Source organism: Sinocyclocheilus anshuiensis, unplaced genomic scaffold (genome assembly GCF_001515605.1).
Source record: "Sinocyclocheilus anshuiensis isolate Anshui unplaced genomic scaffold, SAMN03320099.WGS_v1.1 scaffold373, whole genome shotgun sequence".
In the NCBI taxonomy this organism is placed as follows: domain Eukaryota; kingdom Metazoa; phylum Chordata; class Actinopteri; order Cypriniformes; family Cyprinidae; genus Sinocyclocheilus; species Sinocyclocheilus anshuiensis.
Genome location: NW_015537962.1, coordinates 420,210 through 426,309, shown reverse-complemented (window position 1 = coordinate 426,309; position 6,100 = coordinate 420,210). Strand labels below are relative to the sequence as shown.

General features: G+C 35.5%; 1 pseudogene; it reads right to left on the bottom strand.

The window, feature by feature from the left end:
- The window catches only part of LOC107667515 (proline dehydrogenase 1, mitochondrial-like), a 25,068-nt pseudogene that overhangs the window by 17,091 nt on the left and 1,877 nt on the right, over positions 1-6,100 (bottom strand).

The window sequence follows — 6,100 nt, the reverse complement described above, 5'->3', positions numbered from 1 at the left end:
GTATATTATCCCATTTTTAAAAAAACTAAATTCCATTAAAAAAAAAAAAAAAAAAAAATTGTATTAACTTGGATTTTGTTGTCTGTTTAATTAGCAAAAAATAAAATGATAATAATAATAATAATTTAATAATATATTATTAAATGATTATAATAATAAATAAATGAATATATTGTTTTAATTCAATTAATATTAATAAACAAAAATAAAATACAAATAATAATATGTTAATAATGTATTATTAAATTATAATAATAACTAAATAAATTATTTCAATCCAATTAATATTAATAAATTAAAATAATCTATTAAAATAAATAATGTTATATTTTAATGTATAATATGAATAATAAATAAATAATGTATATTATTTTTTCCCATTTCTATTTATTAAAAAAATTATAATAATAAATAAAATAAAATCAAACAGATAAAAATTGTGCTGATAATTGAAGGCCTTCGAGCCAAAAAGGTTCAGAAGCATCCTTTTAAACAATTCAGACAGACATTCAAAAAATGCAGTAAGCTCATGTAAAAATAAATGAAAAATCATATAATATTCCGTTGTTGCCGATTACAATCATATGAAGGTCAAAGAAATAAAAGCATAATTTTCAGTTTTAGGCCCTACTTTGTATCCTGTTCATGGAAAGTGCCTTACTTTCTATGTTTTGGTCACTCAATTTGTAGCTGCTGGCTTTTGTTTTGCTTATAATCTGACTCCAATTCCAAAGTTAATTACTAATCAGCTTTAATAGATGGTCTGTTACCTGAGGCTTTGGTGCATTTCAGGAAAGTCTCCATGTGCTGGTCGCATTTCGCCTCATCGGCATAGAAATAAGTACGAGTGCTTGTCACGCCTTCACGACGATCGCCAAACTCCTGACGGGCTGTGAACAACTTCTACTGGTGGTCAGCTCCTGAAAATAATGTCGAAAAGGGAAATTTTGACCTTTTGCTTCAATACTACAAAAGAATTGAACTGTTAAAATGGTGCACATACTCACCGGGCTTTCTTTCTCTGATGTAGACATGCAAGATCTATCAACAAAAAGAGAGACATTGACATTTTTAATAAAACAGGGGACTAATGAAACCAACTACTTGTTCTTTGGGTCTTTTTAGAGACCTTTAGCCAACAAAATGAAGAAACAGCAGTTTCTGTAGAGAGGAATCAATAATAACTGCACAGGCTGCTATGAAGTCACTTTACTGTGGTGCACTTCTGCTATTTGTTTCCCTTCTATATTTCAGGGTCAGCACTTACAGTCACACACTGACTCCCGCCTGATGTCTATGCTTATCTCTCTGCTGTACTACACTGACGCTCAGGCTGGGCATTCAAACCAACTCAAAGGTTCCGCAGTCACACGGGGCAGTGATTTGTTTAGATTGAGCTCCTGTGATCTCCACATCCTTCAAACTCACATCAACGCCTCCGCTCTTCCCCATCCACCTCTACAGCAGTGGATACGCTGGCTCATCCAGTCATATGGCTCATCCTCATAGAGTGGCTCAGTGGAGACGATGTTTTGACATCTGTAATGTTCCAAAAGGAAGGAATGTTGAGATGTTGATGGGGTCATTAGCGGACAGACTCAAGCCCTTCCAGGCTTAAAGTGCTCAGTTAATGCCTCAGTCTGAGTTATACATTCAACATAAGAGAATGATAGTGGTCTGTTTTTGTCCAAGATCTCACTCATTTCAAAATCTCTCCATTGTTTGCGGGACAAATTCTGAAGTAATACAGCAGGTCTTTTTATCTACATTTAGTAACTGAATATAAATGCAAAAGAAAGGAGATCTATTTTCAACGAAAAACTTCATGTTCTAACTCTCAGTCACGGGGGGGGATCATGCATTAAGAATTGCATTTAAACCCCTTTTCATTGTTTGCTTGGTAAACTTTGATGTAATATCTCTTATTAACATGTAGAAGCTGAATACAAATTCAAAAGAAAGATGTATGAGAGATTAAAAAAAACTTTACCTTTGCTTTAATTTTACAGCCTTTAGTCTGTTGGGATATGTCTCTACTAACTTTACACGTCTAGACTTTGCAATATTTGCCCACTCTTCTTTGCAGAACTGCTCAAGTTCAGTTAAATTTGATGGTGGGTGTTTGTGGACTGCAGTCTTCATGTCATTCCACAGATTTTCAGTGGGGTTTAAGTCTGGACGAGGCCATGCAAGGACATTCACCTTTTTCTCCTTCAACTACTGTGTGCTTTGGGTCATTGTCATGTTGGAAGGTAAACCTTCTTCCCACTGACAACTTTCTGGCAGAGGGCAGCAGATATTCCTCAAGAATTTGATGGTATTTTGCCCCATCCATTTTTCCTTCTATCCTGACAAGTGCTCCAGACCCTGCTGCAGAGCAACACCCTCATAACAGGATATCACCACCTCCATGCTTTACTGGAGGAATGCGGTTATTTGGATGGAGAGCTGTATTGGATTTCCGTCAGACATAGTTTGGTGTTGAGGCCAAATAATTCAGTTTTAGTCTCATCTGCCTCAGAATCTTCAAGGTGCGTTTTGGCAAAGCTCAGTCGTGACTGCATGAGGCCTTTCTTGAGGAGTGGATTTTTTCTTGCAACCCTCCTATACAAGCCACATTTGTGGAGAATTTGTGACATCGTTGTCACATGCACACAATGACCACTCTTTGTCATAAATTCCTGCAGCTGCTTCAGAGTTGCTGTCGGCCTCTTGGTTGTCTCTCTGACCAGTTTCCTCCAGTTCTTTCATCCAGTTTGGAGGACATCCTGATCCAGGGAGGATCTGTGTTGTACCAAATACCTTCCAGTACCTTACACTTCTTAATAATAGACTTCTCTGTGCTTCTAAGCATTGATAGAGCCTTTGAATTGTTTTTGCATCCATCTCCTAACTTGTGCCTGTCCACAACTTTATCCCAGAGATCTTTTAAGAGTGCCTTGCCACCCATAGTTGATTGTTTGCTTCAGTTGCACTACCAGGGACTGAAATGCTCCAGGAAAGAGCTTTTCAGGCTGAACTAATCAAAATGACCACAGCTGATCACAGTTGAAAGTCAAACGGCTCTGTGTGCCATTGAGAAGGTGATTAGCTACACCTAATTGACTTTACAAGTCATTTTTCGGAGGGGGTGATCCTTTTTCCAACTCGGTGATTCTGTTTATATATATATATTTTATTTTTTTTATTTATTTATTTTTTTCTGACATGTTGGTGACACTTGAGTGTCATAAGTTACACTGAGTAAATACAGCTGGATAAAACAAAAAATGTGTCTGTCTTCATTTCAGGCTGCAAAGCAATCAGCATACATGTGATACTTGTAAAATTATTTTTTTATTTATTTCATTCATTGTGATTCAAGCACAGAGATTTTGTGGGATTGTCTTGGACAGACAGCTGAATGTTATACAGCAGACAATTAATAAAATCAATACATGCAAGTCAATTACAGTGGACCGATGGTTGTTATTCTAATAATGGCTGTCTGCACCAAACCAAGACTTAACAATAACAGCTTTTACATACAAAATGATACATGGCAAGAACGGCGTCTGAGAACTCATGGAATGATCAGCCCTGGGTTCCTGCATATTAGATGGCAGCCTACTCAAATGCCACATCCTCCAGCATTCTCCCTCTATCACACCCTTGATAATGCAGAAAAGCCAAGCTGAGCACTCTATTCTGTATAACAGCATTACAGGATCCATTGGGGTGGATGTTAATGCAATATTGATAGGGGCAGAGGCTCTAAAACGCACATCACGAACATAAATTAGCTTTTATTAGCCAGTGACCAGCCAGGGTCCTCTGTGGTTGTAAAGAGCATTTCCAATAAACGCTCCATTTCAGCTCATTTTGTCTGTGAGGAGAGCGATCGTGGTGATGTAGCGCCCCTCTCAGGCGATGGAGAGAACTGCACTTCATAGCCACAGAGTAATCTGAGGAGAGACGCCTATAAAATTGCTCAGACCTCTGACAGCTGCGTTCAGAAATGAGAGCAGTGATGTGGAGAAGTCCATTTATTGGATCTCACTCTGTATCACTGGCTTTTCCTCATAATCCAACTGGCATATCATCTATATCTCTGTCTCTTTCTCTCTCTCTCTCAGTACTTATTCAATACATTTCATTTATATTTCCAGCAGGAGACCCTCGGGGACAGCACTGACTCTCTGTCATTTCCAAAAGGTCAATGACAAGAACAAATTAAGACATTTTTTTTTTAATCAAATGCCATAACGTTGTCACAGCTGTTGAAATGTGGGTGAGGCTAATGGTTAAGGACCTGGACTGATAACAGAAAGTTCACAGGTTCAGTTCCAGGTTAGGATGAATGACAAAAAGTTACCTTCAGAATTATTAAGAACAAACCAGCAAGAAGACATACTGCATTTCTAACTAGCCCAGACTGCAACTAATATACAAGTTGTGTGAAATAAAAACCGTCTGCTATTTGCCACATAATGTGTTTAAATGTTTCAGTAAGGCTGACAAACAGGAAATAAATTACATTTGAGAGCATATTTTTAATCTTATTCAGAAAGCTGAATATGCATTGGGTGGTTGCTAGGGCATTACAAAAAGTCAAAATCGAACAGGATTATTACAGTTAATTATTGGTCATTTTATTATTGTTATTATCCCTAAAACTGAAACTAAATCTATTCATTCATTCATTCATTCATTCATTCATAAGAGATGCTTTGCATCAGATTTAGCTAGCTATTTTAATAAAATTATAAAACATAAAAAATTGTATTGTAATATATTATAATATTTTAAAAAGAATAATAATATTTTAATATAATATAATTTAAAATAATATAATAATAATAATATTTTGTGTAAATAGATAAATGTCATTTTTTTTAATGCAAAAAAATAAATAAATAAAGCTGAAATTACATAAAATAAAATATAAATATCAGATGAAAAATTAAAAATAAACAAAAATTAGAAATGATACCTTGGCAAATAACTGAAATAAGTTTAAGCTGAAGCACTAAAATTAATAAATTTCAATAAATAAAAACATATTTATATATGTGCACACATAAATGTATATATTTATCGATAATGAATATATATATATATATATATATATATACACAGTATATATACTCACTACCAAATATATTTGGGATGATCCCCATGCTCCATGTTGACCAATAACAAAAAGTCTATAATTTTTTCTTTTAGGGTCTTCAGACACCACCTCTACGCAATAATTAATTCCCAAAATGGGGGATTTGTTCAATTCACTAACCCTAAATATGTGCAATAGTAATAGTGATGCTTGCCATCACCCCACGCAAAAAAAATCACCCCACTGATATCACAACACAGCACAAATGACTAGAAAACTTTTGCTTGTGGAAATAAAGAACAGCTCTATATCTGTCTGTGTACCACAAGATGAAATTCCTAAACAGTGAGCGTGTTGATACCCTCAACATAAGCCAATCAGAAACAATGGGCCTTGACTGAAACAACCAATAGGATATTGTTTCTTTGTTTACATCTGTGACAGAAGATCAAATCTCAGTCTATTTCTGTAGGCTCTCTGCATGAGCACAAATCACAGCACGGCCATTAACCTCTAGGCCCTCTGCCGAAAAGTAGTTATGTGTGATGCAAAGCTGGTCTTGAAGACTGATTCAGACCCAAAGATTTTGGAATCATGCTGCCAAGCAAAATAGGAGGGTACGAAAGGGAGAAAGTTTTCAAAACACTGACTTAAAGATTCAACTAAACTAATTTCCCAAAACAGCAGGTTGATATTAGGAGAGCAAAAGTTCTTAATTAGTTGCTTTAAATTAAGCAAATGAAGCTCTATTGCTCTATGGAGCAAAACAAAATAATTGTGCTCATTTACATTCTGTTTTTATACTTGGTGTGATCTATAACACTGATTTATTTAGTTGGCCCTTAATTGGTCAGGTCTGGCTCATGTAATCTGCAAATAAATGACTTTAGACTCGTTAAATGTTCAGCTGAATGTCTTCAGTAAAATTTGCCTATCAACAGAGAGTGTATTTCTTGCAGTTTTTAAAGCACTGCAGATGGTGAATAACTGTATGTATGTATGTATGTA